The sequence below is a fragment of the Canis lupus genome, chromosome 24, assembly GCF_011100685.1.
Source record: "Canis lupus familiaris isolate Mischka breed German Shepherd chromosome 24, alternate assembly UU_Cfam_GSD_1.0, whole genome shotgun sequence".
Classification (NCBI taxonomy): Eukaryota; Metazoa; Chordata; class Mammalia; order Carnivora; family Canidae; genus Canis; species Canis lupus.
Genome location: NC_049245.1, coordinates 14,500,029 through 14,527,652, shown reverse-complemented (window position 1 = coordinate 14,527,652; position 27,624 = coordinate 14,500,029). Strand labels below are relative to the sequence as shown.

The 27,624-nt window shown below is 37.3% G+C and overlaps 1 long non-coding RNA gene across 1 annotated transcript in view; it reads right to left on the bottom strand.

Moving 5' to 3' along the window:
- Positions 1-377: 377 nt before the first annotated feature.
- The window catches only part of LOC111092175, a 65,065-nt gene continuing 37,818 nt past the window's right edge, over positions 378-27,624 (bottom strand). Inside the window, exons 3-5 of the long non-coding RNA XR_005377606.1 lie at positions 22,710-22,804; positions 8,649-10,552; positions 378-529 (exon numbers count right to left, since the gene is read on the bottom strand). This is a non-coding gene — a long non-coding RNA (uncharacterized LOC111092175). The remainder of the gene's footprint in view (positions 530-8,648; positions 10,553-22,709; positions 22,805-27,624) is intronic.

The following is a 27,624-nucleotide window of genomic DNA, read 5'->3' as shown; positions in this document are numbered from 1 at the left end:
TCACAATATGGCACCTCAAGCTCCATGACCAGGGGTTCTGGTACTACATGGTAGAAGCTGCCAGGCCTTTATTGGCCTTGCCTCAGAAGTCACACAGTGTCACTTTTGCTCTCCCATATAGATCAAAGCAGTCACAGAAGAGGGGATGCAGACCATCCACCTTTTCATGGGAATAAGGTCAAGGAATTTACACCATGTTTTAAAACCACCAGAATAGCATTGATCTCTTTGGAGAGTCCAGGCCAGTTAAGTAACATTTCTCACCATCATGTCATATTGTGGCTTTTATGAATTATCCTGTTAGCTTTATAATTTTTTTTCCTAACTCTGGTTTAAAGGAGATTTCTGTTAGTTAAAACTAGAAGATCTCTGCATAGTAAAGAAATATTTCAGAAATTTTAATTATATTGAGTTATGTTATGTTGGTTACAAGCAGGCAGGTCTTCAAAAAAAGTGTCCCTTATGTTGCAGAAAAAGGCTATGATGTTCATTTCCTCTTACATCACCAAGTCGAAGCAACATGTAACACCTGTAATTCAGAAAGAACATTGGGTTAAAGCACCTCATAGCAGGCATCTCAGCGTATTTCAGGAAGAAAAACAAGAGTATGTGCTGCTCTTCTAACAAAAGTTAGAAGGAAATATCATTTTCACCAAAAACAATTTGTTTTAAAGATTTTATTTATTTATTCATGAGACACACACAGAGAGAGAGAGAGAGAGGCAGAGAGGCAGAGACACAGGCAGAGGAGCAGCAGACTCCATGCAGGGAGCCCCGTGTGGGACTCCATCCCGAGTCTCCAGGATCAGGCTCTGGACTAAAGGCGGTGCTAGGGATCCCTGGGTGGCGCAGCGGTTTGGCGCCTGCCTTTGGCCCAGGGCGCGATCCTGGAGACCCGGGATCGAATCCCACGTCGGGCTCCCAGTGCATGGAGCCTGCTTCTCCCTCTGCCTGTGTCTCTGTGCCTCTCTCTCTCTCTGTGACTATCATAAATAAATAAAAATTAAAAAAAAAAAAAAAAGGCGGTGCTAAACCTCTGAGCCACCCGGGCTGCCCGTACCAAAAACAATTTTTAAAATAAAGTTTATTGATATATGGTTTATATACAGTAAAATTCACCCTTTTTTGGTATGTTATACTATGAGTTTTCACAAACTAGAGTGTGTAGGTATAGAAAAGTAACCTCCACCACAATTAAGATAGAGAACAACTCCATTACTTTAAGTTAATTTTCTATGTCTTTAGAGTCAATGCTCTTCACCCATGACTAGGCTTGGCAACTACTGATCTCATTTTTTCCACTCTAGTTTGAAATTTCTCAGATCATATACATAGGATCAGACAATTTGCAATGCATTTGAGATTCATCCATGTTGCTTCATTTATTAGTAGCTCATTTTTTTATTTCTGAGTAGTATCCCACTATAAGAATATACTACAATTTCTTTAATCCGTTCACCCAATGAGGGAAATTTGGGTTGATTTCAACATACAACATTTTTAAAATAGCAAAAAAGGTTAACAGTGTATCTTCCCATAGAATCTTTATTTTAACTAACTTCATATTTTCAGATCATCTTGAGTTTCTTACTAGCAAAAGTTAGAAATCATCAATCTGATGGGAATCCTACAATTTGGGGGGAGGAGAGCAGTAGTCTCTTTGTAATCAATCATTTTCCCACTGTATTCTTTCTGATTTGATGCAATTGCTCCTGTTTCTCAACCAGTATGTTTATGGAGAGAGTTCAAGTGGATTATGTTCCAATGGGGAACAGCTGGCTTCATAGCAATGAGATGACGAAAGGATTATCCAAGTGTATAACTTGGGAAAGTTGGGCCAGGAGCTGGGTTAGAGGATAGAACACCCTCTTTGGATGACTTTTAGGGCTTAGCTCCTCAATGATGCTGTCCATTTAGGCAATCGTGGGCTTCCTGCAGAATGGAGAGTGAACAGGCCAGGGCAATGAGAGGCTCTGTGGAGAATGAACTTGGATATTTCTGCTTTTTTCCATTATCTAGTTCCTTCTCAGCAATAACTCAGAGCAAGTCACTTCACATGCTGTGCAAGATTTCAATAGGTTAGAAACTAATTTTAAATCCATTAAAAACGAGCCCATATCAGCATTGTCTCCATGACCCCTTGCCTTTAAAACAACTGAGAACAATGCTGCCTCACTGATTTTCTCATGCTATTGTTTCATTTGCATAAAACAGGTGTGCTGCCAAACGTTTCACTGCCAACTCAACAGAATGCACCCGTACAGTTCTCTAATTTCACTGTCAGTGCAGTAATCTTTTCTCCTTTGTTAAGAGGCTCTCAAAATCACTGTAAGTAATGCCAATGCATACTGAATTTAAGTCAAATAATGCATTTGCCTTTCCCGCTAACTTTGAATCCTAAAAAAAAAGCAAGATCAGAAAGGAGATGGGTCCTGGTGTGAGTCACTCATTTCTAAATTTCTCTGGTTTTGTGACAGCCAGAATTTCTAAAAAAGAAGAAAAATAGTACGAAAAGCAAAGTTCTCCATCATGCTTGAAGCCTCAACTTACATGTTTTTATTATTTATTTCCGGTCCCTTTCATTTTATAATAGTCCTTTCCTTTGAGGAGTTTCCATCGAAAAAAGAAAACGAGTATCATCTTAGATTTACTTGCCAGCCATCTGTCTTCCTTTTCCCCTCCCAGCTACTCCCTAGTGGTGCTACTCTCTTAGTAACTAGTATCCTGGTTGTACACAACTAGACACCTGCAGAGTTATGTACAGATATTTCAACCAGGATCATAAAATACACCCTTATTTGTCTACATGGTTCATTTGTTCACAGTGACTGAAATTGAAAACAGATTGCATGGGGCACATAGGTGGCTCAGTGGTTGAGTGTCTGCCTTTGGCCCAGGGCATGATCCTGGGATCCTGGGATTGAGTCCCGCATCGGGTTCCCTGCATGGAGCCTGCTTCTCCCTCTGTCTCTGTCTCTGTCTCTCTGTGTCTCTCATGAATAAATAAATAAAATCTTTTTTTTTAAGAAAGAAAACAGATTACATTATTTTCATCACCTGTTAAGCTGGTAGGTATAAATAAAGGCATACATTAATGTATATAAATAATTATGCAAACAAATATCTATGCTTATGAAGTGTATATCTAATAAATACATATGTATATACAGGTATATACATACATGTGTATATAACTTTTAAAATGAAAGAAGGCTCATGGAACTGCCATGATTGAAGCCCAGTGGCATTGAAGCTCCTGGCGATACCTGCCCCAGCTCCTGTGCTGCTTTGAATACATCCCCTACCCTTCTTCCCTTGCCTTTCCCTTCCAGCCCCACAGGCCTCTTAGTCTCTTAAACACACAAAAGGATTCTTGCATCTTGATCTTTGTCTTGGATGTTCCCCTGGCCCCAGAACATTCTTCACCTGATGGGAGCAAGCCTGAGAAGCTCTTATCTTGCACATCACAGACACAGAATGACCATTGTTGCCTGTTTGACATTGCTACCCAGTGCTTCCAATTCTCTTACGTTCTTTGCTTCTCTTTTGTCTCTAAGTGGCATACAGTCTCTCTTTCTGCAGCAGAGGGTGGGTGCCTCTCCTTCCCTGGGTCCCTCTCCAGCAGGTGGCTCTCACTCTAAGCACACAAGTCTGTCTGCCTGCAGACTTCCTCTGGCCACAGGGGCACACTCAGCCTGCATGAGTGAGCAGGCCAAAGCGCCAGTGAGTTCACATTCCAGGAACAGCCCTCCAATGATGACTGATCGTTGATGAACCCTCTGGTGAGATTCTGAGATGTACTTTGTAAATGTCCCTGCAATTCAGAGTGACGCTGAACCCCAATTGCCTATAGCACTACCAGCTCTTTTTTTTTTTTTTTTTTTTACTACCAGCTCTTTAACACACTTGTATTATCTTCCCTCTCTTCCCTACTTCCTTTCCTCTCTCCACTTCCCATCATCTCCCAATAAACTGTTTGTGCCCATATACTTGTTTCGGGGTCTGTTTCTAAAAGAATCCAACCTAAGACTCTCTCTCAACTAGAATGTAAGCTCCACTAAAAGCAGAAAACATCTGACCTATTCATCATTATGCACCCTTTCCCCTAGTGCTGGGCACATGTTAAGCACATGATAGATATTTGTTGAATGGGTAATGTATGCATGTATATGTGGTAGGATATAATTTGGATATCTTAAGAGGTCCTGCCTCTGAACCTAAGACCTGCCCATCTTGCAGTATAGGAAAGCTCTTTATTGCTTTGGGGTCCAAGTATCAAAGTGATAACACAAAAGCATAGGGAGGAAGTGAAATGAGGATGTGGGATTTTTGGGGTTTTAAAGTGATGTGTAAAACTACATCTCAAAGTTGAGGATTTAATTTTTGAAAGGATTTTTTGAGAGAGAAGAGACCATCCAGAACTTCACATTATGAGAGAAGTCCTGCATTAAATCACAGGGAGTGAGGACGGTGGGTCAGGGGATCCTAAGACTCTCTCACTTGGCAGTATTTTCAATGTAGCAGATAAGGGGACAATCAGATGTCCTGGAGGTTGTGGATGGCTTTGATAAAGCCAATCAAAAATAGCTGTCATACATCTTTGTATATATTTTAAACAATTTTTTAAGCATTGCAGTTATTACCATGAACTAAAGAGAACAAAACCCCTGCCCTGATAGAACTTATGTATGAGTGGACAGAGGCAGTTTAATGAGCAAATTTCTTAAATGGCACAGATAAGATTATTAATGGTGAAAATAAAGATAAGGGGGTAGAGAGAAATGCTGCCATTTTATAGGTGGAGGTGATGGTGGGCCTTTCTGATGAGATGACATTTGAGCAGAGGCAGGAAGGAAATGAGGAAGCAAGCTCTGTGGATATCTCTGGAGGGAGACCATTTGAAGCAGATGAAATAGTTTAGGGGAGAAGCTACAGGGAAGAGTGTGCTTGGCAAGTTTGAGCAGCTGTAGGGAGACTGAGGCTGAGCAGGGTGAGGGAGGGACCAAAAACTTGGCAAGGACCCTCTGGTAAGCAGTATGAATGCTCCACATTTCCAAATCATCTTTTTTTTTTTTTAAATGATTTTATTTATTTATTCATGAGAGACACACAGAGAGGCAGAGACATAGGTAGAGGGAGAAGCAGGCTCCCCGCAAGGAGCCCAATGCAGGACTTGATCCCAGAATGCCGGGATCTCAACCTGAGCCAAAGGCAGACATTCAGTCACTGAACCCCCAAATCACCTTTATGTGACTTCAAGTCAATTACTCTGACAATTGTTTATTAACTGAGGAGCTGCTCTGTGATGAAGTTGCTTCCTGGTCACAGGATGGCTGCTGTCCTCCAGCTTCAGGCCACAATGTTAGGCAAAACAGCAAACATTTACTTTTATATGGAAATTTTCTATTGAAGAACAACATGCACATTGAAAAGTAAAAAATCCTAAGTGTGCAACTTGATGAATTTTCACAAATTGAACACTTCCATGTAACCAACATCCAGATCAGAAAATCAAACGTTACTCAGCTTCCCTGGTGGACCCATTGTTCTAACTTCTTCTTTTTTTTTTTTTTTTTAAGATTTTTTATTTATTCATTCATGAAAGAGAGAGAGAGAGGCAGAGACACAGGCAGAGGGAGAAGCAGGCTCCAAGCTGGGAGCCTGATGTGGGACTTGATCCTGGGACTCCAGGATCACGCCCTGGGCCAAAAGCAGGCGCTAAACCGCTGAGCCACCCAGTTGCTCTAACTTCTATCACCATATAGTGTTTGCCTTTTTTTGAACTTTACATAAAAAAATCAAATAGTAGGTATTCTTCAGCACCTGACATCTATTGCTCAACATCAAGGTTGTAAGATACAACTGGGTTGCATGTAGTTGTATTTTCCTTATTCTCCTTGCTGTGTGTGAATTATTTTAGGTGAATATACTATAATTTATTTATCCATTCTGATATTGATGGACTTTAGTATTTTTCAGTTTGAGCTACAAATAGTGCTGTTATGAATGTCTTTGTCACTGTCTTCTGGTGCATAATTTTTGAGAGCATTTAACTAGGAGTCAACTGCTGGTTTAAGAATATGTATCTTTTTAGCTTTAGTAGATTCTGCCAAATAGCTTTCCAGCGTGACTGATCATTTTTTTTCTCCCTTCAGCAGTGTATTAGAATTTCAGTTGGTCTATTTAAGGAAACTGATATTGTCTGTCTTTTTCTTTGTGGCCATTCTAAGAAGTATTGGATAGTAGTTTTAACTTACATCCCCTTGATAATTAATGAAGTTTAGCACTTTATATTTTTGCTGGGAATTAAATGTTTATATTTTAAAAGCAGCTCATGGACATAAAGTATACTGCTTTCAAAAGTAGTTATGGGAATTATAAATGAAGGTAAAAATAGTACCTACATCGCAGGGTGGGAAATAATTGCACGAAAGGATTTATGTATAAACATTCAATAGGATGCCTGACAGAGAGTAAAAGCACAATTAATATTCTGTACTATTATCATTATTATTTTATGTGATAAATAAAGGCAGCCTAAAAATGTGATGATCTTTGCTACTAAATATTCCATTTGAAGACAAAATCCAGTGCCACTGCTGAGTGAAAATGAAGAAAAGATGAATCACTTTCACAGAGCGAATATGAAAAAAAGGGCCCTGGGACAGAAATAAACTAATCAAAGTAACTTCAGAGGCTGCACTATTTTTGCTTCAATGATAAATACAGTCAAACATCAAAGGGAGGGTCAAAACAATGACATTAAAAGGCTTCATCTTTAACAGCTTGTATGTACTTTAGGTTTGATCTTTGACACATTTCATTGAGCTAAATATTTTCATCTTTGGCCTGTAAATTAAAGTTCTTTGAAGATCTACAAAATGCATTTGCTTATACTTGGCACAAATCATCCAAGGCTTATTTTCACAATTGTCACCATTTAGTATCTGTTGAATCATTGAGGGGAGTCTGGACTGAATTAGGGGCCAACCTAATGCATAGGTAGAACAAACAGAAAGCAATGTGGTGGAATATGAATATCGAACTAGCATCTGATCTTAATCTTAAAGTATGAGTAGCATTTTTGGAGTCAAAGGCAAGAAGGACATGTCAAACCATTAAAATAATAGCAACAAAAGAACTGACAAAATATTACATGAAATGTTCAGAGGATCACAAGGTCTGGAGACCCAGGTATGCAATTGGTCAGCAAAGAAGTGTTTGCTGCATAGATGATGATGGATCTTGACAATCATGTTCCAAATGATTTGGTTCTGCAAACTTTAAGGACTTGTGAGATGACTCTGAGTTGAGAAATGACAAGCCTGTATTCTGGGAACATAATTTAGGAAGTTTGAGAAGAACGAATGAAGTGACATAAGGTTTGGGAGTAACCAAACGCCAATGGCTTTTGCAGAGAAGTGTTCATATATGAAGAGACACTTAACAGAGGTGATGACAGAGAAAAGGTGAAAGAGGAGATTCATCTGAAATATATCTTTGAAACAAGCGCTATTACCCAATGACCTGAAGAGGATTAAAGAGAATGGTCTAAGTTGACATTGAGAAATCTGGGTTTGTACTTTCTAACTCTCTGAAGTCTTCATGGAACTGGATAGAGGCCAAATTTGGAAAGAAGATAGTTGAGTTTAGCTTGGGAGTTTTGATGCTGATAATTTTATTCCTTTGTATGTGTTAATATAATGGTATTAATGGTATTAATATAATATGTTAATGGTATTAAAACTCATGGAAAATTAAAGATAGAAGCATTTGTGGGGAAAAGGAAACTAAAGGAGGCAGAAGAAAAGAAAAAAAATAACATCAATAGAGTAAATTTATGAAACAATTTTGGACAATGAAGTGATAAATTTAAATTCTATATAGATGACATGATTTATGACAGAAGTCTAAAACATAACAGATTTTTCTACAAGTACATAGATTCTCCTGCTTGATATATCCTGTCCAACCTAATGTGAATGGGGAGTCATCACACCATAATGGGAGTAAGTAAGAGAAATCACAGTAATTAGCACCCATGTTTTTAATATTCTTAAAATTAGAGAAGAAATCTTCCAGATGAGTTGTCTATTTAAATTATTTTTCTACCAATATTTTGTGTTGATATAATTCATTTATTCTAAATATTTTCTAAAAATTTCTTATGATATTTCAAACATAAACACTGGGATATTAATGGTGAATGAAATTAACCCAAAATCTCAGCCTTCTAGAAACCTTTAATGATTGCCAGTAGGTAATTCCCCCTCCCCCAAAAAATTCACAGCAACTTCCATATTAATTTACTTTCTTCCTCTCCCCATCAAAAGCAACAAGAATCAAACATACTCATGATTGTAATGTACAACCTACATTAGACTTGGCAGTTGCATCGGGCCTAGTGACATCTATCTAATAGAAATAAGTGGATATTGTGATTTCAGTGCAACTATGCTTATTATAAAATGCTAAATAAACATTTAATGTGCCTCCTGTAATTCAGTAAGTGAAGCCAGTATTTTATGAATAGATATTAATCCATGTTCATAACCGTTCTAATTTTTCATATCGTGAGAGCTTTTGACATTACACAGTTCATTTTCCCAGAAAGGACAGTGAGTCCTTAAAATAATTATTTAACTAACCTCTGAGTGAACTAGCTCTGCTGTCACTATGAAAATTTGGATGTACTCATTGTATTAATAGGCTTTGGCTCATTTCTGCTTTACTTCCATCTTCTAAGAATGGATCCTGTTCTCAGTGGTCTACATTGTGAAAAGATAAAAGGCATCTTTTAAATAAGCCCTACTGTTGCTTTTAACTATTATTCTCCTTAGAATTTGATTCTGGAATCCCACATAGTTAAGTCATAAAACAGAAGGCATTGGGGCACTTCATCATTGTGAGAAACTGTCTTATATAATGTTGGCCACACTGTTAAAACTGGTTGATATTTTATCTTAGTCCCTGAAAAGTTCCCAGGATTTGAAAGGAAATACGTGTTTTTCCTCAATTGTCAGTAAACATTAAAATGTTTGCTACTGACATGTTAGTAAACACTTATTTTAAAATCATATTGGACGTATTTTATCCTACTTGAACTATGGCCTCTGTGTATTATAAATCTTGCTTTGAAAATTCATTCTTATTGTTATTTTTTGCTGCTTCGAAGAACACAGTTCAAGACATAGATGTACAAGTTGCCTAAAATACTAAAATTTCACTGGAATAAAGCAAAACACTTCAAAATAGCCATCTGGAAGAAATTCAGAATTTAGGAAGATATTCTCACCTTGAATGAACATCATTTTTATTCAATAAGGTTTATTCCATTGTATTTATAGATTTTATAGATGCCTCAAAATATGTTTCTTCTAAGGAAATACGAAAAATATTTATATATCTAAATATCTATAGGAATTCCTGAGAAAGTTTTTTTTTTTAAATAAAACTATGTAAAGTGTGTGTGTGTGGAGGGGGAAGAATGAATAGATTTTCTTTTTTTCCGACACTGAGTAGCTTCTCTTTAAGTTTCCAGTAGGGGAAATCACAAAATAAAATTATAAATAAGGTAGCTTGCTAAAATTATTATGCATGAAAAACTTCCTCTGTAGTGTGTTCCAAGATGAAAGGAATTTATATCCACATTTCAGTGTTAGTCATACATTCACTACATAATCTGTTCCATTTCATTATGTATTTGACAATCTTCAGATTAGGTCTTGAATCTTTTTATACACTATTCCTCCAATATTTTATTTGGAGTATTGGCTTACTTTTTCAAAATACAGGTTTAGGTTTGTATGCACTTTTATTTTTAACACTATACCATATATATCTTTAGAGGCTTACCATGTCTGTATGTGATAGTTGCATGAAAAAGGTTGCATGGTCTTTTTTTTTTTTTTTTTTTTTTTTTTGGTTGCATGGTCTTGATTAAAGGAATGGCACGCAGAAGTTCTCTCTTACGCTACTGAAGTTCAAAGTTTATTTCTCACTTTACTGGAGTTCTGAATTTATTTCTCACTTTACTGAAGACTGCAAGATATAAACAAATCTTTTTAAAACTAAACCATGAGGAGCGCCGTGAAGATGAGCAGCACTGTGATATTTCTCTGAGCAAAAGTCAATAGACTTTTCTAGTCAATACGACTAGAACTTCCACGGTCTTTAAAAACAAGTTGATTGCATGTGTTGTTTAAAGTATCTGAAAAATAATGAGGCATGTACTCTTTGCCATTGCCTTTGGATTTTGGATTTTAGGATTTTAAAACCATCCTAGTCATGTAAACAGTCACGTTGGTTGACTGAAGCTCCTGGGAAGGTGTTCCATAGTTTATGGCTTCTGCTATTTCAAGGCTGCAAGACGTAGGTCAGTAACAATCCAGTTGCTTGTTTCCACAAGGAGAAAATCATACGCTTGGCTGGGCGTGGGACGTGGGTGGGTGGGGAAGTCTTTTTTCACTTTTCTTCTGAAAGCTCTAATGTCACATTTTTAACTGCATCACAATAGAAACTTTCAGGCTTGCTTTTTACCAGAGTGTGGAATCTGAAGCAAGAAAGCCATAAAATGATATCATAACTAAAGAAAATGAAAGACATTCTTCTATTGGAATGTAAAATTTTAGAAGAAATAAATTTAGAAGAGGAAACCAACATTTTTGGTTTGTAGCTGGCTGCATAAACAGGTAAAATTCAGTCAGTGGTTGAAATGCATTATTTTGGAAGATTTATTTATTTGTTTGTTTGTTTATCTTGAGATTCTTTTATTTATTTGAGAAAGAGAGAGAGCTCGAGCGGAGGGGAGAGGCAGAGGGAGAGAAAGAAGCAGGCTCCTTGCTCAGCAGCATGGGGCAGGGGCTGCTCAGCAGGGAGCCAGACACGGAGCTCCATCCCAGGGGCCCTGGATCACGACCTGAGCTGAAGGCAGATGCTTAACTGACTGAGCCACCCAAGCACCCCTAGAAGCTTTAAATAAATGATGTGCAGCTCAAAAATATGTTTATGCATTCTTAATTTTTTTATTGGAGTTCAATTTGCCAACATATAGCATAACACCCAGTGCTCATCCCATCAAGTGCCCCCCTCAGTGCATTCTTAATTTTTGAAAACGCTTTTATTTTTCATAGAAAAATTTAGAGTGCTACTGTTTATTATTCATTTTATATTGGCTTCCTTATTTACTAAGGACACTGATTCTTTTTTAAAAAATTAAGGACAAGTAAATCTGTAATCATTGTATGTTAAACTTAGGGAATCAACTATTTCCTTGATTTTTAGTAAGATAAGCAAAATGTTTTTGGATGTTCACTAAGTGTTACATACTGGGATGTAAAAGTATATTTCAAAATGTGAAAAAATGGGGACCCCTGGGCAGCAGAGTCAGCTAAGTATCTCCCTTCAGTTCACGTCATGATACAGGGTCCTGGGGTCGAGCCCCACATCTGGGCTCCCTGCTCAACAGAGAACCTGCTTCTCCCTCTCCCTTCGCCTCTCTCCCTCCCTCTGCTCATGCGCTCTCACTCTGCTCTCTCTCTCTCCTTCAAATAAACAAATATAATCTTTTTAAAAATGTGAAAACATGGGTGCATACATACAGAGAAAATATTACAAAGTGGAACCAGGACATGTTTATTGCAAATAACTGGTGCAGACAGAAAGTACTAGGTGACTTTGAAGGAGAGATTTCTTGAGGTCAGGCAGTCAAGGAAGGTTTTATGGAAAGTTAGAAAAACAACGTAACTGAAAAGATACGTTGTGATAATTCTTTGTGATAGAGGTACATGTAAGAGTTTTGGCTTGACTAATCAGAGAAGTTTGCAGGATTAAATTTTTAGTGAACCACATTACTTCTCATTTGTACTTATTCCAAGACATCATAAGACACAATTGTTTGGATGATAGAGTGGATATTATTAGTACTCTCTCTTTATCCCTTAGGTCCTCCCACTTCTGAGACTACTAGTCTACTTTCGACTGCAAGTTATATGCTTCACTGTGCTGGAAAGCTTTCTCTGAAGTTGCCAATATCTTTTCTACTCACTGCCAAGCACATGGTGGCTGGCAATGACAGGGGATTACCCTTTGGGATAAGCCCTTAGCCGATGACTAAGGGAACGAGTGTATATAAAGATAACTCTCAGTTGTGTGTTCCACATGATCTCCCTCAGAGTCCCCCAGCAAGAGTGAGCTCCAAAAAACACAGTGGTAACTTACCTTCTTGCTAGCACATCCTTAATTGGTTTCTTTCTCTTCCTTGTCTCACTTCCCCACTCGCCTATGGGTACTTTCTGAGTCACCTGCCAAATAAGCTTCTTACTCTCAAATCTTTGAGAGTCTGCTGATGCAGGAACCCAATTGAAAATAGCTGGGATACATTTAATTGATTTAGCATTAGCCAATGGAGTCACATTTGAGTAGCATTGAAAATAACGTGTGTACACATAAGTGGTAGGAATGACTAGAGAGCAGCCTACTAAAATGCAAAAGCCTTGCTGAGTCACAGTTTTATCAACGTTCTCTCAGCTTAGGGCTCTGCTTTACTTCATGAATATAGCAGAATGTTTTACTTTATGGTCAGTGATACTCCATTTTAGCTCACTCTTGTAAAATCCAAGCCCATTAAGAGTGATATTTTTTTTAAGATTTTATTTATTTATTTGACAGAGAGAGAGAGAGAGGGAGAGCACAAGCATGGGGAGCAGCAGGCAGAGGCAGAGGGAGAAGCAGACTCCCCACTGAGCAGGGAGCCCAATTCACAGCTCAATCCCAGGACCGTGAGAGCATAACCTGAGGTGAAGGCAGACACTTAACTGACTGAGCCACCCAGGCACACCTACAAGTGATTTTTAAATGTAGAAAGACATATACTGAAAAAACACGATTTCCTTTGTATTGCTTTTGTTGTCCAGGCATTATCAAGCTGAGGGTAGGATGTGATGGCTGAAGATCTACTCGATAACTGGTGATGAGGGGCACTTGGTGGCTCAATCGGTTAAGTATCCAGCTGTTCATTTCAGCTCAGGTCATCATCTGAGGGTCGTGGGATCAAGCTCAACATGGAGTCTGCTTATCCATCTCCTTCTGTTCCTCCCCACACCCTATTTCTCAAATAAAATCTTTAAAAAAATTTTAAAAATTGCTGATGAGAGAGAGCTCTTAGTGTGAGTGAAAGGCCATTTTCCATATATTTGACTCCTTTTGTAGTTTCTCTTTCAGCCAGTGAACTTCTAGGGAAGCACGAATTTGATTTTACAGGAATTTTCTCAGATTCCAATTAGTAACACTATGTTATACACACACACACACACACACACACACACACACATATATACATATATATATAACTTCTGTGAAATGATAGTAATTCCCTCATCTCATGTTAAAATTAGGAGAAAGGAAACAGAATCAAAGATAGAAGTTATTGCAGGGGCAGATATGAAAAGGCATAGTTGGTGGTCATAGTTAAGTATAATCTATGAATTCAAGATTATGTAACTGATAGAAAACAGACTTTTAGCCCAAGAATTAAGCTCATCCAATTATATTCCTAAATTACATTTACTTACTGAATAAAGCTCCCATTCATTTCAAGTCACTTTACAACCAGCACTTTGCAGAACCCTTTATACAAGCAACATGTAATATGTAAAGTAATATGTAAAGTAATATGTAATGAACAGACCTACTAAGTGCTAGAAAACAGACTGCTCACTAAAATGACTAAGATGATAAGAAAGTAGGACTGCGGATGCTTGGACGACTCAGTAGGTTAATGTCTGTCTGCCTTTGACTCAGATCATGATCCCAGGGTCCTGGGATTGAGTTCCAGGTTGGGCTCCCCGCACATCAGGGAGTCTGCTTCTCCCTCTGCCCCTCCCCAATGCTCATAACCTCTTTTTCTCACTCTGTCTTTCAAATAAATAAATGAAATCTTTAAAAGAAAGAAAATATGACTCCTGTCATCAAAGGAGGGAGTAAAAAGATGATCCATAAAAAGCGCAATGACTTCCTTCCTATCCCTGGAACATCAAATGTATTGCTATCAAAAATTAGATTAGTGTCTTCCTTAGCTGTAAAATGTAATGCCAACCCCAAATCAAATTGTGAGAACAATTTGCAAATATTAGTGATTCATATATAGCATAACCTAATAAAACAAAATTACCTTGTGAAGTAAGCAGTGTCTGTGAGAGGTCCAATTTTTAAAGTTGTTATCAGAAGTGTCATTTTAGAGAAAATTGAAGAAGTTAATAAAGTTGCCCCAAATATCAAAGTGGATCTAGAAGCTGCCTTTTTCCATTAGGGCTATAGCTAAGGAGAAACAGGACCCAGGACAAATGTGACATAAGATTTGGTAATTTGAAAAACTGATTGGGAACATGAACTGCTGTACTCATAGGCTGCTGCAAGTCTTTTTTTTTTTTTTTTTAAGATTTTATTTATTTAGTCATGAAAGACACAGAGAGAGAGGCAGAAACATAGGCAAAGGGAGAAGCAGGCTCCATGCAGGGAGCCCAATGTGGGACTTGATCCTGGGACTGTGGGATCACATCCCGGGCCAAAGGCAGGCACTCAACCGCTCAGCCACCCAGGCATCCCTGCTGCAAGTCTTTTGAACAGAGGAGAAACTAGTCTTAATTCCATTAGATTATTCATAATTTATATGCCATTCTCAAATTTATGAAGAGAATAAAAATTTGAAACAGACGTTGTTATTAGTTTTTGAAATTTTAAGAAGCATTTTTACTTCATTCATCATATATTTGTCCTATGGGCAATCTCATATGCTTAGTGGGAAGCACAAACAAGTGAGGAAAATCTCATTCCAGAAATGTTCTGCTCAGTTCTTTTTCAACCTGTCATTACTTAAGGTCAATTCTTGAAAGGAAAATGTCATCTGATCTTATGGGAGTTTTTACACTAATGAGTTGACTGTGACAATATTTAATGAGTCATCAAAAGGGACAGTAGCTCATACTTTTATTTAGTTCTCTTCTTTTTCTTCTTCCTTTGTTTACGTGGCTGTATCTTTGAAAGATAAGTAAGGGAAGAAACACAAGCCATGAAGGCATTGAAAATCTTTTAGTGATATTATTCAGTCCCTATAAAGAGCAATAGACTGTAGTCATGTGCCACATCTACTGATTAAGCTATAACAAAAATTTAATAAATTCAGGTAACGGTCTCTAGTAGTAGCTAGATGGTCACCAAAGAGTGAAAAATATTAAGGTCTTTAAAATAGAAATGATTTCATAGGCCTTCTCTCTTGTGCTTTCTTTTCCCCTAGTGACAGGAAAACCAGTCACAAAGGTCCTTATAGGGCAGCCCCTGTGGCTCAGCAGTTTAGCGCCACCTTCCGCCCAGGGTGCGATCCTGGAGTTCCTGGATCAAGTCCCACATCAGGCTCCCTGCATGGAGCCTGCTTCTCCCTCTGCCTGTGTCTCTGCCTCTCTCTCTCTTTGTCTCTCATGAATAAATAAAATCTTTAAAACAAAAGAAAACAAAAAAGTCCTTATATTTCTGTCCTGATCAAGAATATTTCTCAGATTAAGCCATGGTATCAACAAATGACAGAGGGCTAAAAAACTGAGCACTGATACTGAATCCTATTAGTTAATGATACTCGACATATTACATGGTGTCTTAAATTGTCTTCTCCAGAAGCAACCCTAAGACCAGTGTACATATGCAAATGATTTATTAAGTAGGCGTTCCCAGGGGAAGCTAGTAAGAAGGTGGTAGAAACAGAATAAAGAAAGGGAGAAAGCTAAGCAATGGTATGATTTCAGGTGAAGTTTTGTCCTTGATCTGATCCCATTAGGAGCTCTGGAGTGAGTCACAAATTAGAGTTTTTTCCCTGCTTAAGACAAAGGGAGTGGTTCTTATTATACTCCTGGGCCTGTCAGTCATTGCTACGGATTGCCTCTAGGGAAACATGAAAACCCAGTTACTTCTGACTCTCCAAGAACCCAGTGAAATAGTCTAGCAGTAGTCCTTTGAGGAAAATTATAGGTATGAGTTGTTGGAGCAAAACACATAAATCAGAGGCATGGGCGCCCAGAACCACTATAGGCAATCTGAGGGTTTACAGATGTTCGAACAACAACACTCCTATTACATATACTAGTGTGTAATTCTAGCATACTGGACCTGATAAAACTTGCCTCTATGTCCATTCATTATTTGAGGTTAGTTGTGCTACATTGACCAGCTGTCTTGATTAAATAAGAAACCCTATTTGACTTAACTGGATTTGGACTATGCTCCCTGATCAAGATAAAATGGCATAAAATGAACTTTCTGCAAAAGTATACTGCTATTAATACTGAACATCAGGGGTCCCTGGGTGGCACAGCAATTTGGCGCCTGCCTTTGGCCCAGGGTGCGATCCTGGAGACCCGGGATTGAATCCCATGTCGGGCTGCCAGTGCATGGAGCCTGCTTCTCCCTCTGCCTGTGTCTCTGCCTCTCTCTCTCTCTCTCTCTCTGTGTGACTATCATAAAATATATACTGAACATCAGGATTTTATGCCTAGGCTAAAACAAAGCAAATTGACAATTTTGCACTCATTGATGGGGTGTCCCCCATGGCACCAAAAATAGGACTTCATAAAGGTCAAAGGAACCCTTTTATATCTTTTCTAAAGTATTCTGTTCCCACTAACTCAGCAATTCCCTATATTCTCAACAGGACACTGTTTAGGAAAAAGAAAGTTTTGGAGTCAAACTGGATTGGGAAACAGAATTAAGTACATGTTTTTACCCCAGGACTTTTTCACACTGTTAATGTATGTTGTAAATCCCTAAGATGGGTAAAGCTAAATACAAAATTATTGTACTAAAGTGATTCTGTAAACTGTATTGTGTGGGGCATCTTTAAAGCCTAATATCCAAGGGCACATTTTGGTAAATTCTGTTATGAATGCTCAAAATAGAAAATGTACAGACCCATTTGGCTTTTGATTATAGATGCAAATATTTTAAACAAAGTGTATTCAAATTGAATCAGTGTATTAAAAAATGATATGTCATGACCAAGATGAATGCAAGCTATGACAATATATAAATATATTTAATCAGATTAAGAGAAAAATATATAGTAATTTTGATAGTTGTAGAATAAGCACTCACAAAATATATACCCACTCATGATTTAAAAAAAAAACATTCATAGGGATGCCTGGGTGGCTTAGTCAGTCAAGCACCTGCCTTCAGGTTATAGGTCATGATCTCAGGGTCTTGGGATCAAGCGCCACATTCAGCTCCCTGCTCAGCAAGAAGCCTGCTTCTCCCTCTCCCTCTGCCATTCTCCCTGCTTGTGCTCTCTGGCTCTCTCTCTGTCAAATAAATTAAATTAAATATCTATTTTAAAAAACTCATTAAAGAAGGAGTGGAAGGAAAATTTAAGTTTTGTCAATTAAAAATAAACCTAAAAAAATAAAAAAATAAAAAATATAAAAATAAACCTAGACCAAACATCATCCTAAATGGAGGAACATATGAATACCCTCTATAAAATTAATTATAAACATCTCTACTATCATTACTTTCACCTGAATCGTAATAGCCAGTGCAGTAAGAAAAAAGAAAATTATTTTTGAGGAAGAATTTCTCAATAATCATGACATGATTTTCTCATTCATGTTTGCTTTCTGTATTCTTAGAAAGCACTTTCATTATATTTTATATTAAAATAAAAAATTGTGTTAAAGCTTAAAAACAACTATAGGTTAAGATCTTTTAGATATTGGGTAAGGCAGAGGAAACCACTGGAAATTAAGAACATAGGATTCAGGATAATGCTTATCCACAGTGATGAGATGTAAGAGTGCGGTGGGAAGGGATCATATTTAGAGAGGTTATTATCAAAATTTTAGCTTTTGTTTTGGCTAGTTAGCTGATGAATACATGACACAGTTTTTAAATAAGTTAAATAAATAATATAGCCACAAAAGTAGGCTACTCTTTAGAGTGTCACAACTCAGTTCTGTACAAATAAGGTCCTAATACAAAAAATAAATAATTTTTGTTTTTAGTATATTTATGCTTTATAATTCAGAATATATGAGCAGAAGAAACATTGTAACATAATAGCTATGTGCATGGACCTCATAATCTGAGAGACATGGGTTTATATTCTTATTTTACTGCTTAAATCTAATGGACCCTGTGCAAATAGTTTTAAAGTCTCAATTCCCTCTTCTGTTAAAAGAGTAACAACACTTTGAATTGGTTTGAGATTTTTAGGTAAAGGACATGAGATCATTGATGCCAGTGATTCACAAATATTTCACAAACATTTTCCAAATATAAAAAAAAGAATGAATAGATATTTCTGGGTAGACACAAAAATCAATCTCCAACAAGCATAAACTTTCTTTGAACACTGGTCTATTGTCTCAAAAATTTTATGCTAATCTTTTCAAATTTTAGGTTCTGTTTATAAAATGTTTCAAATCACTTATCATTAGTGAGAATGGGGAAAAATAAAACTGGACAGAAGACCCATAGAGAATTCAATTTGTCAGAGTGTGTGTAGGTGTGTGTGTGTGTGTGTGTGTGTGTGTGCATGCGTGCACGCAAGCGAGTGTGTATATTGCAGCAAGATGATCCCAGGCTTGTCTCTGGGCATGAGGAACCAAAAGCTGAGATAAGGAATCAAAAGCTGAGATGAGGAAATGTGACTTATCAAGAATGAGTGCACCTTCTGGAAAGATGGACAAGTCTTTAGCATATCTAAGGTCAGGCTTGTCCACTTGGGCCTTGATGTTTGATGGGAATCTCATAAACTCTCAGAGGGCTGAAAAGGGAGAGTGGTATTAGTTTTCCTTGTCTCTCTCTAACAAATAGGGGAAAAGGTTTTGGAATTTATTTTTTTTTTTTAAGATTTATTTATTTATTTTAGAGAGAGAGAGAGCAGGGAGAGGGGCAGAAGGAGAGCAGAGCCTGACACAGGGCTCAATCTCATGACCCTGAGATCACAATCTGAGCCAAAATCAAGAGCCCAGCATTAACCAACTGAGCCACCCAGGCACCCCTGTTTTGGAGTTTCTAAGAGGCAGATTCATGCAGCTAATCACTTTTGCAGTGAGAAGACCTTTGGAGAAAAGGACTGGCTGTTATGGAGGCCTTAGCTAAGAGATCCTGAGCATAGAAAGAGATAGGCCTTTGCAGGGCCAAGAGAATCCCAACACAGCATGGCCGAACAGAATCAACAAGGAAAAAGAGATCTCACAAATGGGTGCATTTTTTCATCAAGGTGAAACAGTAGGAAGAGCCAAATTAGAGTTTAAGACATTAAGATTTTTGTCTATGAAGTAGTAGAAGTCTGAGATTCACAGGTCTGGAATGCTCAGATATAGGAGGCAACATAAAGCCACAAAAATTTGATACGCTCTCCATTAGAGAAGGCCTAAACAAATTCTAATTTAATTTTAGCAATAAATTAAAGTGATACTCATTGCATTCACATTTTCATGGAACAATTCTTATCTGTTTCTGCCAAGTTAATAGGAGAGATTATGTTAAATCAGTATTTTCATACCAGAAAATTGGGTCAAACTGAAGAGATTTAATACCTTAAACAGGAAATGTCTCTTTCCCATTTTTGTAACCCAATATTGTAAGAGCCCAGACTTACCCAAATAGAGGATTGGAACCAATTATAAGTATATTTATTAAAGATATGATTCAAAGTGGTAACAAAAACTACTAGGTACCTAGTAAAATCTTTGAAAAAAACTGTGAAAAAAAAAAACTGTGTAAGCTGTTTTTGGAGAAAATTTGTTTTAAGAAATGATTAAAGAACCAAAAGAAAGGCCTGATTAAATGGTGAGATATATCATATTCTGGATGAAAGAACTCAATATAAAAGATGTCTGTTCTCTCCTTTCTAGCCAAGGAAGAGAATGCAGTCAATTCCAATAAAATAGTAAACAAAATTTATCAAAGAATTTGACAAACTCATTCTAAAACTTGTATAGAAGAGGAAAAGTATAGGAATAACCAAGACCTTATTTTTTCCAAGACCATTTTTAAAACAAAGAAAGATAACATGCCTGTTTATTATCAAGATTCATAATAAAGCTGTAATAATTAAAAGAATGTTTTTAAAAAATAATATAGTAATGGTGCCTAAATAAATAGATCAATAGGATAAAACAAAAGAAAATAAAATCATGCATGAAGCATTGATATAAGGAAATAAAAAGAATGTGAAATTTGTGAGGGAAGGATGATATTTGGTTTTCTATATGGAAAAAAGCAATCCATAATTCACATTATAAGAAGACACAACAAAACCAGGTAAAGATTAGCTTTAAAAAAAAAAGGTAAAACTATAAGATAAGAATATTGCCTTTACTACCTGAAAATTTGGAATGATTTTTAATAAAGAGATAAAAATATAAAACCATAAACAGATGTTGTTATCAATAGTAATGATTGACACATTGAATTGTACCATAATTAAAAGCTTAAAACAACAACCACTTGTTATTTCCCATGGGTGTACGGTTCACCTTAGTGGTTCTGCTGATCTTGCTCAGTTTCATTCCTGTGTCTGCTGTCAATTTCTGGGTTGACTGGGGACCGCATGATCTATCATAGCTTCAGTGGGACAATTCAGATCCAGGCCACATACCTCATGCTTCCGTGGGCTCATCCAAATACATTCTTGTGGTAGTGGCAGGGGCCCAGGAAATAAAGTGAAAATACCCAAGAGCTTTTTCAAAGCTCTGCTGGGGTCAAAAATACCACCTGAGCAAAGCCAGAATCAGTGTAAGAAAGCACTCCCAAGGTGTGTGCTTGCCAGGAAGTGTGGAAAATTTGGGACATTAACAGAACTCATCTACCATACATGCTTATATACTGTCACAATTTTTCTTGTAGCTCTTTTGATAAGATTTACTAACATGGTCAATTTTTAAAACTATCATATGGTTATTAAATTGGTAACTCAATATTTTTTTAAAGATAACATTTATTTATTCATGAGAGACACAGAGAGGCAGAGACATAGGCAGAGGAAGAAGCAGACTCCCTGTGGGGAGCCGGATGTGGGACTCGATCCCAGGACTCCAGGATCACAACCTGAGCCAAAGGCAGATGCTCAACCATTGAGCCCTGGTTACTTGATATTACTTATGGAACAACTACATTCTTCAATCAGTCTTCCGACTGTTGTATTTTATTCCCCAGTTGTCAATAAAATACACGTTCTGAAGGGGAGTTTATTCCTCTTTTCAGCTCTATGAGAGACCAGAAATCTCTGCTCATAACTATAGAACAGAGAGCAATCCAGTACATTTGGCCTCACAGTGTTGGAGGGGTGCTGCTGGCTACCAATAGAAGCTGCTGTCTCCTAATTGTGATATAACCATGGGTGGTAGGGTGATAGCTTGACTGGTACTAGATTTTGCTCAAGGTAGAACTGAGTTCAGGAGGGAGTTGGTGTTCTCTTAGGTTCTTACCCAAACACTCTTTCCCAGAACCATTAGCCCCAGAGTGATGGAGAGACAGATGTGCTACTGGCTGCTCTTTGGTGGACACTGAGATTGCCATGGAACAGAGTTTCTAGGGTCCACCATGGCTTCAGCTGATCGTCTCTGCAGAAAGATGTTCCATAGGCAAGTGAGATGCTATCCACACTATTGAAAGGATCCTTGCTGGTTGGGGAGAAACTTGCCAACGAGAGATTGCTGTTCTGCTGCTACCATTAAAACCATAGCTGAAAACATTCTTGGCTTGGCAAGATCAGTTGAGAAGAGACAAATTCTGGCTATTAGAATTCTCAGTGACTAGTCCTTTCTGTTTATGCACAGTGGCTTCTCCAGTTTGAGGAAGACTCAATTCTATTCTTTAAAATAACTCAGCCCAGAATCATAGATTCCGCCCTCCCCCCCAATCCCCTGCTACACTCTAATATTGGAGCTGAACTTTGAATCCATGTCTCTGCAGACTTATAACTTCCAACTTTTCTGTAGTCCTTCTTTGCTACTAGGTCTTAGGGGTTGTCACTGTGGTTCAGATTTGTGAATGAATCTCTCTAATTTTGAACCTCACTTAGTAGGAAATGTTTGGATTCCTTCCTCCCAGGAGATCCAGTGCTCCCTATACAAATCTGTTCATCTTCTCCATCTGTGATTAGCTCTGAGAAACCAAGTGATTCCCTTCTTGCAGCACCTTCGAGTATTAAAAATTTGTCTAAATGACCAATATTTAAAACACACTTTTATTTTTTTTTAAGATTTATTTATTTATTTATGATAGACATAGAGAGAGAGAGGCAGAGACACAGGAGGAGGGAGAAGCAGGCTCCACGGGAGCCTGACGTGGGACTCGATCCCGGGACTCCAGGATTGCGCCCTGGGCCAAAGGCAGGCGCTAAACCGCTGAGCCACCCAGGGATCCCCTAAAACACACTTTTAAAAAACCATTGTTATCACCCCGGGCTTTGGATTGGCAGAGAAAAGCAAATGGCAGGTTCAGTGAAGGTTAGATAACCTGCAGAGCACTGAAAGGTTTTTTAGGTTGCAAAATTAGCCCCATTGTAGATATGGTCCCATGTTTCCACCCATAAATTTGAAGTTTATCCTACATTCACAAAAAAAACAGACACAGCACATAATAATACATTTACATGAATGTATATGAATATGCATATTCAACATTAATGGATAACCAGTTCTTTGCTCAGTACCCACCTCATGCCAGGCACAGTGCCAAGTACTGGGGACAGGAAGACAAACATGACAAGACTGTTGTTCTTGACCTCCTGTACAATTTTAGGCAGGAAAGGCTGTAGAATAAAAAAAAGTGAATTCCACCATGAGTATATTGTTTCTAATTTTACACAAATATAAACACACATTGTTCATTATCAGAGCTCAGAGTAAGAACATGGGTAATTTGTGTGCAATTCACAAAGCTAACAGTCTGTAGACCTGCAGGGATTTTTTAAAATAAAAGTTTCGGAGTGGAATTTATCAGAAGCAGGCCTATTGCATACTTGGAAGAGATAACCAAGGTTAGTCAGTTCCTGGCTTTTTCTTTTGATATAACTCAGATGACTGTGATTTTGCCAAAGCTATAAATAGCCGAGAGGCCTTGAAACACATTTTCTTTATCGTGTAGTGTAAGTTTTATGTCTTCTACTTTGGTAAACTTTATAAATACCAACTAGAAGCAGCCATTTTGGAGAAAGGGCATGTAATCAAGCTTAGAAAAGATGCCTGCCTCTTTAGTCCTCGCTGATTGGGCCTTTTCTAAGTTATATTTCTGGAAATTCTCCAGATGCATAATTATTAATTAATGGAGTGTCCTTTCAATTGATGTCTACATTCAAAACTAAAATGATTATTATATAATCTCTTCCCCTTTTATCCCCTTAATGATTTTACTTTGAGCCAAACTTGGCAACTATAGAAACAATTAGGCATTAGCAAATCCTTTCACTTTCAAGAATTTTGAATATAGGGCGATACCAATTTCTATATTTCAGACTCAGACCTAAAGTAAAAAAGACAGAGGCAGAGTAAGAGAGAACTTAAAAGAGAAGGAGAGAGAAGGAAGGAATTTCCTATATAGATTCCAAAGGTAGAAAGAGATTTAATTTTTGGTAATATTATTAGAAATCACTTTTCTTCCCACTCACTAAAGTGGCCATTGATATATGGAAAGAACCCATTATCATTATTTTAAAGAATTGAGGGATCCCTGGGTGGCGCAGCGGTTTGGCGTCTGCCTTTGGCCCAGGGCACGATCCTGGAGACCCGGGATCAAATCCCACGTCCGGCTCCCGGTGCATGGAGCCTGCTTCTCCCTCTGCCTGTGTCTCTGCTTCTCTCTCTCTCTCTCTGTGACTATCATAAATAAATAAAAAAACTTAAAAAAGAAAAAAAGAATTGAAGCACAGCAGTATATTTAAAAGCATATACCTAACATATTTAGAAAATATGAAACATTACAAAAGAATGCAAGTCATAAAGCAATATTTAAGGAATTGATTTCAAACATCTAAGGACTTGAGAACTAGTATCAACCAGTTCCCAATAATTGATAATACACTTGACAAAAAATGATTAAAACAAACAAACAAACAAACAAACAAGACCGAGGTTACCCAACCATGGGCAACTATCCGTGGTTAGGTTAGGAGGAGCAGTAACTTTTCAGATGCTTAAATAGTAGATCTGGCCTACATTTTTAGAGGGGTTCAATATTTCATGCAAAAGCCTTTAAAAATGCATATGATAATTTCCAGAATGAAAAGAAAGCTTATCACTGATTGTTTTTATTTTTATTCTGGCAAACGATAAGAATACTGGGAACTAAGTCATTACCCAGGATAAATTTTTGTCATTGAAAGACATTCTTTTATTATACAAAGATGTAAAAATAGATCTTCAACTGAAAAAATGGTGTTCTAGGTTCCATTTTTGAAAATTATCAATTTTTTAGTTAATTACCAGGCAGTGTGTATTCTGCTGGAGGACACTGGTTATGAACTTCTTTTGACTCTCAGAGAAGTCAACCAGCTGCATTCCTGTGTCTGTCTAGCCCCAGGAGACCACTGACTGAAGTCAGAATCATGAACAGGGAGTTATCAAGAGCCTTAAACACTAGGGGAAGAAAAAATCTAGTGTCATGAGCATACATATCTTTCCGGCTTTCTGGAAATGCCTGTCTAATCTCCCATAGGCAAAGCCTGGGAGGAAAATGAGCAACAGGGATTTCTAAATTTGTTTAGTAGGAGTAACACTTCCAATTAATTTATTCATTTATATTCCCCTATGGCTTTTAATTTAATTTATTTTTGTCATGTGGATTAATACATGAATTCCATTGCCAGATTTTGTGATTAGAATAGCAAATAAAACAAAAGCTCTTTTGAATAGTGTATTGGAAAAAATTTCAGTTTTCCTTTCTATATGCCTCCTGTACTTTAACACGGCTGACACTTCACTTCTGACAGTTCTGGTCAACAAATGCATGGAGGTCTTTCCGCATACCAAGCAATTCTCCACAACATCAGCTAGGTGTCCTACAATTTAACTCCATTATGATACTATCTACCTGGACATAAGGGCTCGGTCCCCAAGACTGCTCCCACCATACTGCGGATGCCAATCATAAGTAGTAGGTTCCCAAGGTTACCCACAACTTTCATCTGATTTTGCTACAAATAGGAGTTTCCCAAGACCCCCTCATCAGGTTTGATTAATTTGCTAGACTGGCTCACAGAACTCAGGGAAACACTAATGTTTATGAGCTTATTAAAGGATATGATAAAGGATACAAATGAATATCCAGATGAAGAGATACATAAAGCAAGATCTGGGAGGATCCCAAGCATGGGAGCTTCTGTCCCTGTGGAGTTGGGATGTGTTACCCTACCAGTACATAATGTGTTCACCAACCTGGAAGCTCTCCAAACACCATACTATTGGAATTTCAAGGAAGCATCCTCATATAGGCATGATCAATTATTAATTCTATGTCCAGCCCTTCTCTCTTCTCAAGAGAATGAGAGGTAGGGATGAAAATTTCAAGCTTCTAAGCATGGCATTTCCTTTCTGGTGACCAGCCCTCATCCAGGACCATCCAGAAGCCCACCCAGAGGTGCTTCATTAAAACAAAAGGCATTCCTATCATCTAGGAACTTACGAGGATTTTAGGAGCCCTGTGTTAGGAACCAGGCTCAAAGGCCAAATATTAGAACAAAATATGCTCTTAGTGCTCCTACCACTTAGGAATTTACAAGGTTTTAGGAGCTCTGTGTGTCAGAAACTGAGGGCAGAGACCAATATAAATATTACATATAGAGTAGTATATATGGTTATTACTATTATTATTATTATTATAAAGCACATATCAATCCAATCCCAACTCCTTCCCAGTGTATCCGGACATCTCTTTTGCTATGTGTATATATGAGTGTATGTGTGTATGGGTGTGTGTGTATGCATTCATGCACTTACAAAAGTATAGGTAACAAGTGTAGTTTAACATATTTTCATATAGTTATTGGCCATTTGCATTTCGTCTTTTCTAAATTCCCTAAGAGAAATATATAATTGGAAATATGTGGGGACCTTCGGTATAAGAATGATTTCATATGGTTGTATTACTGTTGTATGGGACACATAGAAATGTTTTAGAGATCTTTCCTTGTTAGAACATACAGAACAACTAATTTCTTTTTAACTATCGTATTTAGTTCTTTCATAGGAGAGATTTAACCAGTTTTATTTAACCATTCCTTAAATGTACCTCTCTGCACAACTGTCATGTTTTTTCAACAAAACCGGAAGCAGAATTATTTGGTTAAAGGGGGCACAAATTTTAATTTTTAGGAAACCCTGCCAAGTTCTCCTCCAAATGGCTGTACTACATTATTCTCACCAGTCATGCATGAAAGTTAATGTGTCTCCCACCCTTGCCAACACTTCGGGTGAACAAACATTTCAATTTTTGCCAAGTCGATACAAATCATTGCATCAAATTTGTTTGAATTTTCAGTGCCCTGGGTAATGAGTACAACTGAACATATCTTCTATATAGTTATTGGTCAGTTCCACTTCCTGCCTTGGAATTCTATGTTTATGAAAGAAGAAATGCAGTGGTTTTGTTGAAGGTTATTATAGTGTTTATCTTTTAGCTATAGGTTATAAAAGTATTTTCTTGATGAATTAAAAAAGTTATTTACATGTCCTGGATATCTATTGAATTTGTGTTATGATTTTCTCTATTTTATTATTTGTCTTTTAACTTTAATAATGATATATTCTATAATTATTTTAATAGTTAATTTTAAAACTGAAGATTAAAATTTATTGAATTTTTTCTCACTAACATTTTAAGGACTTTCCCAAAGTCACAGACATATTCCTTCATTTTTTTCAGATTTTGTTGATATTATTTAGATTTTAATCCATCTGGAATCAATTTTTTTGAGTTGTGAGTGGGAAGTTGGAAAATCTGTAAATCTGTTGTCCCAGTATCATTTGATGAATATTTAATTACCTCACTGATAGGAGATACCACCTAATTTATATATGGAATTCTCATAGATATGTTTGTGCTTTCATTTCTTTAGTTTGTCACTCTTAAATGTAAAAATTATGCCACTTATGGGGCACCTGGCTGGTCAGTCAGAAAACCATGGGACTCATGATCTTGGGGTTGTGAGTTAAGCCCCATGTTGTCTGTAGAGATTATTAAAAAAAATAAACCTAAAAAATAAAAATAATGTCACTTATAAATATCAGGAATTTATATTTGGCAACAGTGAATTATGATCTTCATTTATCTAACAACGTTTATTGAGGACCTATAATGTGCCAGTCCCATTATTCTAGGCTCTGGGAGAAAGCATTGAACCAAACAGGAAGTCCCTGCACTCATGGCTATTAAGTTCTGTACTGAGCATGGGAGTGGGGTGTGCACTGGAGAACACTGTATGACAAATAGGTATGATACAGCTGATCTGTAAGATGTCAAGCTTAAAAATATTTGATCTTCTCTAATGTAGTGTTAAGGAGTGTAGATCCACATTAGCTATACCAAAGACTGCATAAGGTATTTTTGTTTTGTTTTGTATGTTTATTTTAACTGACC